Below are 10,433 nucleotides of genomic sequence, written 5' to 3' on the forward strand. Positions count from 1 at the left end.
GATCCCCAGGGAGGGGTCCCAGCCGAGGGAATGGTAGATAGTGCCGAAGGGCACAATGCTGAGAGTGCTGAGAAGCCCGCTGCTGAGGGTTTCTCAGCTGATATTGCTAGAGAGGTTGAGGCTTTCGTTCTCAACCCCGAAGAGGAAGCAGAGGTCATTGTCATCGGCTCTGCTGAGGAGGAAGAGAAGACTGCTGAAGAAGAAGAAGTTGAACCCCAAAGGGTTCATGAAGCTCCTGAGTCTTCCTTCCCCTCCTTCCAGACGCTGCACTCTGGAGAGATGGGGTTCTCGGCCTCCCGAATTCCAATTCCAGATCATATCTGGGACGTCATATGGGGCCAGAACCGAGAAGGTGCAGAAGCCTACTTCGGCAGTTTTGCTGGAATGTCCGAAGTAGACAGGGCAAGGGCCTGGTCGCTGAAGGCCACTGCTGGGATGGGTGAATCCAGCAGATCTGTCCCAGACCCTGTAAGGACGAATCAACTACTGATGATGCAGGTAAATCCTTACTCTTGTTTCTATTTTTCTGTTTAGCTCTTCAGCTCCAAGTTATTATGTTTTTTTTTTTTTTTTTTTTTTTTTTTTTTTTTTTTTTTTTTTTACTGAGTTGTGCCTCTGCTTTCAGTTTGTGCACAATCAGACTCTCACTGTAGAGCTGATAGACACCCTACAAGATAGGGTGGACGAGGCCGAGCATGCCCAGAAGGTGGCTGTTGAAGAGCTAAAGCTTGCTCAGATGAGGCAGGCAGCAGCTGAAGAAAAGCAGAGGGAAGGGGAGGAATACGAAAAGAAGGCTGCTGAAGCCCTCCAGACCTTCTGCACTGCTATGGAGAGGGAGGTTTTCCCCCCACTAATAGAAGGGGAGAACTTTCTCCGAGATCACATGGGAGTGGACGTTACCAAATTCAAGGCTGCCATCGAAAGCCGAATCAAGGATGGAGCTACTGCACAGGCTGAGGTGCAGTAGAAATTGGAAGCTTCAGAAGCCAGTAGGATGGCTGCTGAAGAACAGCTCCAAGCCCAAAACGTCCAACTCTCAGAGGCTGTTGCTGCTGCCGAAGCTGAGAGAGGCTGAGGATCAGCTAAGGGTCAAAAATGACGAGCTGACTCAACTGAAGGCTGAAGCTTCAGAGGTTCATCAAGAGCTGAACAAGCAGAAGGGTGCCTCTTCCAAGCTCGCTGAAGAGCTAAATCAATCCAAGAAAAACTTGGAGGAGGTACAGAAGAAGCTAGCAGATGCTGAAGCCCTGCTCAAGACCCGTATTTATACTCAAGAGGAGTACGAAATGGGATTTAAGAACGGGTTCAGAGTATGCCGAAGACTTTGTCTCCATGCTGAGCCGAATCTGGACTGGTCCAAGTGTGCTGAATGGGGCCAGGTTCCAGAAGATCCTCATATGAAGTTCCCTACTCAAGCCGAAGCTGAGATTCTTGCAGCTGAGGAAGCTGAGGAAGAAGAAGAGAGGAGGGAAGCTCAGCAGGGTGCACAGCCTGCTTCATCTGCTGCTGGAGCTGAAGCCAGCATTGCTGATCAGTCTGATCCTCGGGCTGAAGCATAGGAACTTGGGCAGTCGTCTTCAGAATATTGCGGTTCATCATGCGCTCAATTTTAGACTTGCCGCTTCTGAAAAAATTGTTTTGCCTTGTTTTTTGCTTCAGCTTGCCTTGATGTACAAACTGCTTTATTTGTTTTTGTATTGTACCTCGGCAGCTGTATTTTTCCGCTTGTGGGCGGCTGCCGATATTTCGTTATGTCCTAGACAATCCTGAATTCTGTAGCTCATTTTCTGAGCCTTTGATTTTTATCTGATGCATTTTTCTTCAACTACTTTGCCTTATCTTGAATGCTTTACTTTTTTCTCAAAAACTTGCTAAGTACAAAGCTTTCAGCTTGAAGAATTCTGCTGAAGATAAACTTGCGCTGACAGTGCTTCTTGCCTCCCTCAGTAATCTAAAGACTCAGGTCTTTGGATTATTGAATTGGGTTTCTGTCTAACTTTAAAAACGGGTATCTGAAACACAAGGCCAACTGAAGGCAATGTTTCGAATAATGGCTTTCTGGGATACAAGGCTCAGTTAAGGCAATATCCCAGACTTGTCCACAGATTTAGGCCTTTGGAGAACAAGTCTTGCTGAAATTTAACCTCAGCTGAAAGACCAGAGCTCTTTGAAAGGCGAGTTCGTCAGCAATCTGAAACCCAGTTACCCGTAGGCGAAGGTTTCAGACGAGGCTGAATAAGTATTTTATAATAGTTGCCGTTATCCTTGGTTTTCTCTCTATCTTTAAAAATGGATATCTGAAACACAGGGCCAACTGAAGGCAATGTTTCAAATAATGGCTCTCTGGGATACGAGGCTCAGCTAAGGCAATACCCCAGACTTGTCCATGGACTCATGTCTTTGGAGAACAAGTCTTGCTGAAGTTTTATCTTCAGCTGAAAGACCAGAGTTCTTTGAAAAGACGGGTTTGTCAGCAATCTGAAACCCAGTTACCCGAAGGCGAAGGTTTCAGACGAGGCTGAATAAAAACCCTTAAAGAGTAGATAGGATGAAGAAAACTTGAAAGAATAAAAAGTTGCAAAATTTTATAGAAATGGTGGCTCTGAGGCCTTTCATTAATAATTCAAAATGTACTTACAAAGATCGTTCTGCCCCGAAGGGTTTACACATGGTATTTCTTAAGTACATCGGCGTTCCAGTGATTTTTCAGCTCAGTTCCATCTAACTTGCGGAGTCTGTATGTCCCTGGCTGAAGCTCATCATAAATTTCATAAGGTCCCTCCCATGCAGCTAAGAGTTTCCCATGGATCCGGCCTTTCTGAACTGCAGCAGCATTCCGAAGGACAAGATCTCCAATTTTGAGAGGCCTTGCATGGACCCTTCGGTTGTAAAATTTGCTGATTCTCTGCTTGTAAGCAGCCATTCTGTCTCGGGCTGAGTCTCTCACTTCGTCAAGGAAATCAAGGGATTCCTTCATAAGTTGCTCGTTCTCAGCCGAGAAGTGGTGCACTCTTAAACTTTCAGAACCGATTTCCACCGGAAGAACGGCTTCGGCACCGTACACCAACTCAAAAGGTGAATAGCCCGTTGCCTCTTTTTCAGTTGTCCGAAGTGACCAGAGGGTTCCTGGAAGCTCCTCTATCCACTTGGACTTTTGATCTTCAACCCTTTTCTTCAAGGCGCTGAGGATTTGTTTATTTGCAGCTTCGGCTTGGCCATTACTTTGTGGATGACACACTGCTGAATATGCCAGTTTGATGCCGAACTGATCTGTGTACCGCCTCAGCGGTAGATTATCAAATTGCCTTCCATGATCAAAGACAAAAACCCTCGGAATACCAAAGCGAGTAATAATATTCTGCCAGATAAATTTCCTAATAGTTTGCTCTGTGATATTCGAGGCTGCTTCAGCCTCAATCCATTTGCTGAAATAGTCGATGCCGACTATTAACCACCTTTTTTGGTAGGGTGCATCTGGAAATGGCCCCAGAATATCCAGCCCCCATTGGGCAAATGGAAGCGGATTTAGGATCGGCTGAAGGTTTCTAGCTGGCTGATGGATGACTGGTGCGAATTTTTGACATTTCTCGCACTTCCTGACCAGCTCCTTGGCGTCAGAGACCATGGTGGGCCAGTAATATCCGGCCCTCAATGCCTTGTGGGCTAGGGTCCTTCCCCCAATGTGGTTTCCACAGATGCCGAGGTGAATTTCCCGAAGGATATAATCTGCATCTGTTGGTCCCACGCATTTCAGCAATGGGGCTGAGAAGGACTTTTTTAGAAGCTCTCCTCTGAAGACGATGAACCTTGAACTAGCTCTCTTCAGCTTGGAAGCTAGAATTTTGTCTTCGGGAATTTCTCCCCGAAGCTTGAAAGCTAAGATGGGGTCCATCCAGCTGGGCTCTGGGTCGGCGCAGCACACTTCGGGTGCTTCGTCGACACTTCTTTCTCGGCGCACCTCCACGTATACAGATCTGTTCAGCTCGGTGAGAGTTGAACTGGCAAGTTTGGAGAGTGCATCGGCTTGAGCATTCTGACCCCTTGGGATCAGCTGCACTTCAAATGTTCTCAGCTTTGCAATAACTGATTTGATCTTGGCAAGATAATTTACCATGGAGGGCTCTTTGGCCTCGTAACTGCCACCAATCTGATATGCAACTAGCTGAGAGTCTGTTTTCAGACAAACATGCTCGGCTTCCAGAGAGATGCACAATTCTAGGCCTGCAATTGCTGCCTCGTACTCAGCCTCGTTGTTCGAGGCTTTGAAAGAAAATTTTAGTGCATACCCAAAGGATTTGCCTTCGGGAGAGGTTATCACTACCCCTGCCCCCGAACCATTTACGGTGGAGGATCCATCCGTAAACACGGTCCAGATTTTCTTTTCATCGTCTAACGTCTCCTGGTACGAGCATTCGGCCAGGAAGTCCGCTAGAGCTTGAGCCTTGATGGCCGCTCTCGGCTGGTAGCTGATGCTGAATTCAGTGAGCTCAAAGGCCCACTTGGCCAGCCTACCCGATTTTTCCACTTTGCCGAGAACTTTTTCCAGCGGCTGATCAGTGAAAACCACTATCTGATGGCAATCAAAATAGGGCCTCAACTTCCGAGCGGCTACCACTACTGCAAAGGCAATTTTTTCGAGTAGAGGGTAACGAGTCTCGGCATCTGTCAGAGTGTGACTGACGAAATAGATCGATTGCTGAATTTTATTTTCTTCCCTCAGCAGCACTGCACTGATGGTGGCCGGGCTAACAGCCACGTACAGATATAAAGTTTCTCCCTCCACTGGACTAGCCAGAGTTGGGAGCTGAGCCAGATGCTCCCGAAGCTGCTTGAAGGCCTCTTTTTGCTCTTCTTCCCAAATGAGCTCCTTTGTTTTTGGAAGTTTCAGGGCTTTGAAGAAGGGTAACCCCTTGTCCGAAGCTCTTGAAATGAACCTCGAGAGGGGCGCCATTCTTCCGGTGAGCCGCTGAACGTCCCTTTTTGTTTTCGGCTCAGGAAGATCCAGAGCTGCTTTAACTTTGGAGGGATTGGCATCAATCCCCCTCTTGCTGACCATGAATCCAAGGAATTTACCTGACTTCACCCCGAAGACACACTTCTTCGGATTCAGCTTCATTTGATGTTTTCTTAAGGTGGCGAAGGTTTCAGCCAGGTCCTTAACATGGTCCTCAGATTTCTTGCTTTTGACGATTGAATCGTCAACATAGACTTCCATGTTTCGGCCTTTTTGATCGGCAAAAACCTGATCCACCAGCCTTTGATATGTTGCCCCCGCATTTTTCAATCCGAAGGGCATCATTTTGTAATTGTACACCCCGGCGTTCGTGACAAATGCCGTCTTTGCTCGATCGTCGGGGTGCATGAAGATCTGATGATACCCCGAGAATGCGTCCATGAAACTAAGCAAGGCGTGACCGCTCGTCGAGTCGACTAGCTGATCGATTCTCGGCAAGGGATAGAAATCCTTCGGACAAGCCTTATTTAGGTCCGTGAAGTCAACGCACATTCTCCAGGTACCATTGGACTTCTGAACCATCACCACATTGGCCAGCCATTCTGGATACTGACAAGGCTCGATGAAACCTGCGTCCAGCAATTTTTTGACCTCGGCTGTGATGTCTCGGTTCTTATTTGCGGAGTAATTCCGCTTCTTTTGCTTAACTGGCCGACACGTCGGGTCGACGTTAAGCTTATGGGAGATGAGGTCTAGACTTATCCCAGGCATATCAGCTGCCGAGAAAGCAAACACATCTCTGTTGTCCCGAAGGAGTTGAATAAGTTCACAACGGGTGTTCGGATCAAGGTCCATCCCGATTGTTACACATTTCTCAGCATCCCCTTCGGTCAATTCGACCGTTTCAGTCTGATGATCCGTGTCCATTGCTGATGGATTGGATTCTTCACAATCCGGCCTGCTGTCTATATCAGCAGGCATCCCAGACTTCTTTTTCTTCGGCTGGCTCCTTGAGTCTTTCGGCTCAGATGAAGAGCTTGCCCTCTCTTTTTCTGACCCTTTTTCTTTGGGTACAGAACCTTGCGCTGAAGCACTTAGGCCTTTCGGCTTCTTCGTGTTCGGCTCTTTTTCTTTTTCTTTCTCCTCCTCATCCTCATCATCGTCCTCTGGGCGACTGGTGGATGGCTTGAGGTAGTTGCATCTTCGGGTTTCCTTTTGGCTGCCCTGGATTCTTTCGGGGATGCCGGCGTCTGAAACGTATATCATCAGCTGATGATAAGTTGAGACAACCCCTTGGACCTCGTGAATTATGGGTCTCCCCAAAATCACGTTGTACACTGAAGGAGCATCAATGACCAAAAATTCGGTCATGACATTCCTAGCTGCTTCGTCGCAGCCGATGGTGACAGGAAGTAGGACCTTCCCATCAGGATACGTTGAAGCCCCATTGAATCCGGATACCGGGTAGGATACCGGCGTGAGGTGCTTGGGCTTCAGCCTGATTTGATTGTAGGCCTTCCGGAACAAAATATTTGCCCCGCTACCACCGTCAATTAAGACTTTGCTGACGTCGTGGTTGGCCACCGCGGCGATTATCACCAACGGATCCTCGTGAGGGTACGTCACCCCCCGACAGTCAGCGGCTGTGAACGTCATGTTCGGCACCGGTGACTGGGGTGGCTGTATATCAGCATGATTCACCTGATGGGTCAGAGCCCTGAGATGACGTTTGTGCTCCCTCCGAGAGCATGTTCCTCCCGAGATAACATGGATTGGAGGGAATTTTCCTTCCGCAGTTTTGCTGTTCTTTCGGGGGAAGTCAATTTCTTGCCGAGAGTCTTTCTCAAGCTTCTCGGCCTCTTTTTTCTCGCGGTGATCCGCGATATATTTTTTCAAGTACCCTTTCCGGACCATATCCTCGATTTGGTCCTTCAGCTGGATACATTCTTCAGTGTTGTGTCCCGGTGATTCATGGAACTCACACCACTGATTTTTATTCTTGCGCTGATACCACTCTGGGAGCGGTCTCGGCTTTCTGTAACTCTGCTCCTCCTTCGTTACACTGTAGATCTTAGCGCGCGGAAGGGAGAGCGGAGTGTAAGATTCGTACTTGCCCGTGAAAGGAGCAGATTTTTCCTTCTTCGACTCGTTGGCCGAAGAATGTTCCGAGGCTTTCGCCTTTCCCTTTGCCTTCTGGCCTTGGCCTTCAGACGAGGGTGCTTGTTTTTGTTTCCCTCCCCCAGATTGGGGTTGGGTTTTTGCTTTGTTCCACTCCTCAGCTCGGATGAACTTTTCCGAGGCATTCAATGCCTCCTCCAGGGTCTGAGGTGAATTCATGACCATGAAGTCGGAGAATGGCCCAGTTCTGAGACCGTGCTGAAGGGCAAAGACTGCCAGCCCTTGGTCCAGCTGAGAAATGCTGGATGACTCGTTGCTGAAGCGAGTCAGATAGTCTCGGAGGCTCTCGGCCTCACCTTGCTGCAGGCCCATGAGCTCTGCGGTAGTCTTTTCTCGGCGATTTGCCGTGGAAAATTTGCTCTTGAACTTGGAGGACAGATCGTCCCACCCAGTAATTGAGCCCTCTTTAACTCCCTTGGAGATCCACGCTTGCGCGACCCCCTTGAGAGTGGTTGGAAAATACTTGCACCAAGTTGCTTCGGACCTGGGGCAAAGATGCATATGAGCCTCGTATGAGGCAATATGGTCCTTCGGGTCCGAAGTTCCATCATAAGTAATGTGCGACGGGATTTTGACCGTCGGCACATGGGACTCCAATATCCATTGCTCGAATGGAGAACTGGAGGGCAGCATCACGGCTTTGCCCTTATTCCCAGCCGAAGGGACCGCGCTCCGCCCTCTCAGAGAGGTAGAAGTGGTTTTCGTCCCGGGCTGGGAGGTCTGGGCCTCGGCTGCGGGATAGGAGAGGCGACTGTGCACACTCCTTTCCCTATCGCCGAGCCGGTCGTGAACGCTTCGGCGAGCAGTTTCTGGCCGAGAGGCAGAACTGCTGCTTTTATGGGTTCGGCTCGTGGCGAGCTGAATGGAGGAATCCCTGAAGAAGTGGGAGTTCCTGTTTTTCTCCCTCTCGGTTCTCCAAGTTCCCTCTTCCCATTCGCCAAGCTCCTTAAAAGAGGAGAGTTTCCCCCCCTCCTGGCCGAGGCACCTCCGCTGGTTCCTGGTTTGCGGAGGGGTTCGGCTGCGTGGAGGTGGCACGTTTTGAGCCTTCATGGCTTCCATGAGGACCGCTAGGGCTCTCACTACCTCTTCCGAGTTGGGTCCCGTCAAGGGTGTCCTCGGCTGAGAGCGAGAGTTGGTGCGAATGCTCCGAGATTGGCTCCGGGCATGAGATTGAGTCCTTTGCCTGGACCAGTTGTCCTCATTTGACCGAGGTGGGCTCGGCGGATGATTGGACTGGATGATAGGAGATTCGGATCTCTCCCTAGGCTCCTCCCGTGATTCGGGTCCGGCGGAGGGGCTCCTATCCCGAGGAGGAGATAGGCTAGGAGTGGGGCGTTCCGAGGGACCCCCTCCTAGTGACTTTCGGCGCTTTCTCATGGGAGAAGCCCCGTCGTTTTTGTTCTTGCGATTCTTAGCCATTGGAACTAAGATTGAGGTAGAACGATTGAAATTGGCTTAAGGATTTTTTGAAAGTCCTCCCCACAGACGGCGCCAAATTGTTTCGGGTAAAAACAATGGGACCTTGCCGAAGGTCCAGTGAGGTGGTGAAGACTAGACTCGATCCGAAGGATGATGGACCGAGGGTTTCTTGCACAGCAAACACACGTAAACTAGCCTCGGGGGTGTTGCCGAGGAAGGCCCCTCCGATGCTAAAGTTAGTACAATGTGTAGAGAGAGAAAGCTATGCCAGAGAATTAATTGCTTGAGGCTTTGTTGTGTTATTTACAAATGTAATATTGATGGCTTTTATACCTTGGCATATATGGGAGAAGTGGGCTTGGGCCCAATTGACATGCCTTGTGGACTGATCTTGACTTTAGCATTATTTGGAGAGTTGAACCTTGACCTTGGGCTTTTAATTGGATCATTTAGTGATTTGGTCCAATTGGACTAAATTGGACCCAAACAGTTTACATTATGTTTCAGGGAAGTTTTGCTACAGAAAATCAACGATACATACAAGGAAATAATTGGAAGTAGCTAAAACAAAATCAACAACAAGAAAAGTTAGCAAGAAATTTGGTGATGTATGCCCAAAAGAGTTGAACATAGATTCTGCATTTGAAATGTAAAATGCTACTACAATTTTGTCCTCATATTCTTCTAAAATCTTCCCGTCAAAAAAAAAAAAAAAAAAAAAAAAAAAGAAGTAACATAATATGCTAAAAAATCGTTTAGTAATATACCATCAAAATTAGCTTGTATGTACTCATTAATGTGCCTTATAAATGGTTAGAAGTTCAACTGATTTTATTTTAGCTTAACTAATCTAAGCTATATTCAACAACTAAATTTGTTTTGTCAAAACTCATGTAATTTGGAAACTATTGATTTGACATTATACTTTGTACAGTACGTTTTTAAAATTGAGTATTTAACAAAAAAAAAAAAAAAAAACTTATGTTAACTGTTTAGGGTAAAAATACCCCATGTACGTGACCCAATAAGAAGGTGACACGTGGCCCTATGCAGTGGCGGATCTAGCGGGGGTTCAGGGGGTTCAACTGAACCCCGTTAGATCCGGGAAAAAATGGAATTATTAAAAAAAAAAAAAAAAAAAAACGATATGAATAATATTTGAAGCGTATACATTCAATGTCTAACGCGCAGCTCAGTTGGTTAGGCTAGAAATGTTTGGACAGAAGGTCCTAGGTTCGAATGTCAGCGGGATGCATTTTGAGTTTTTTTTTTTTTTCCTTTGTAAATTTTCTCCAACATGCTGTGTTTACTCAGCTTCTCTTGTAAATTTGGAGTGGTCTTCGAGTTCCACTAAGCTAGTAGATGATATAAATATGTTTTTTTTTCTATTCTTTTATTATTTCTTCTTGATGTCACGTGATTTTAGTAGAATATTTTAGATTTTTTTGTTATTTTTTAAAAACTTTTTCACCGGTTGATTTATCAACAGTCTTACAGTAGTAGTAGGTAGGTTTTTTTAAAAAATAAAATTTTGTGTATCCATGTCATACCCGTTTTTTAAAATTTTGATTTTATCGTATTCCGTCCCCGTATCCGTACCTGTTTTTATATCTATATCCGTTTTCGTGCAACCTTGGTACTGATTACTTTTTTTTAATTATTGTAATGTGTGACCATGAAAATTTTAACTATTGTATATTTGGACTTATTTTGTTGTGTACTTGTGTATTGGTATTTATTAGAACACTCTATTTTATACTTGAATACTCGATTTATATCTGTGCATTCGGACATCGGGTACGGTGTTTGATGAAGTTTGAACCCCCTAGATACAATTCCTGGATCCGCCACTGGCCCTATGAGAGGGCGACACGTGTCAGCT

This window comes from Chenopodium album, chromosome 13 (assembly GCF_948465745.1).
Source record: "Chenopodium album chromosome 13, dcCheAlbu1.1, whole genome shotgun sequence".
In the NCBI taxonomy this organism is placed as follows: domain Eukaryota; kingdom Viridiplantae; phylum Streptophyta; class Magnoliopsida; order Caryophyllales; family Amaranthaceae; genus Chenopodium; species Chenopodium album.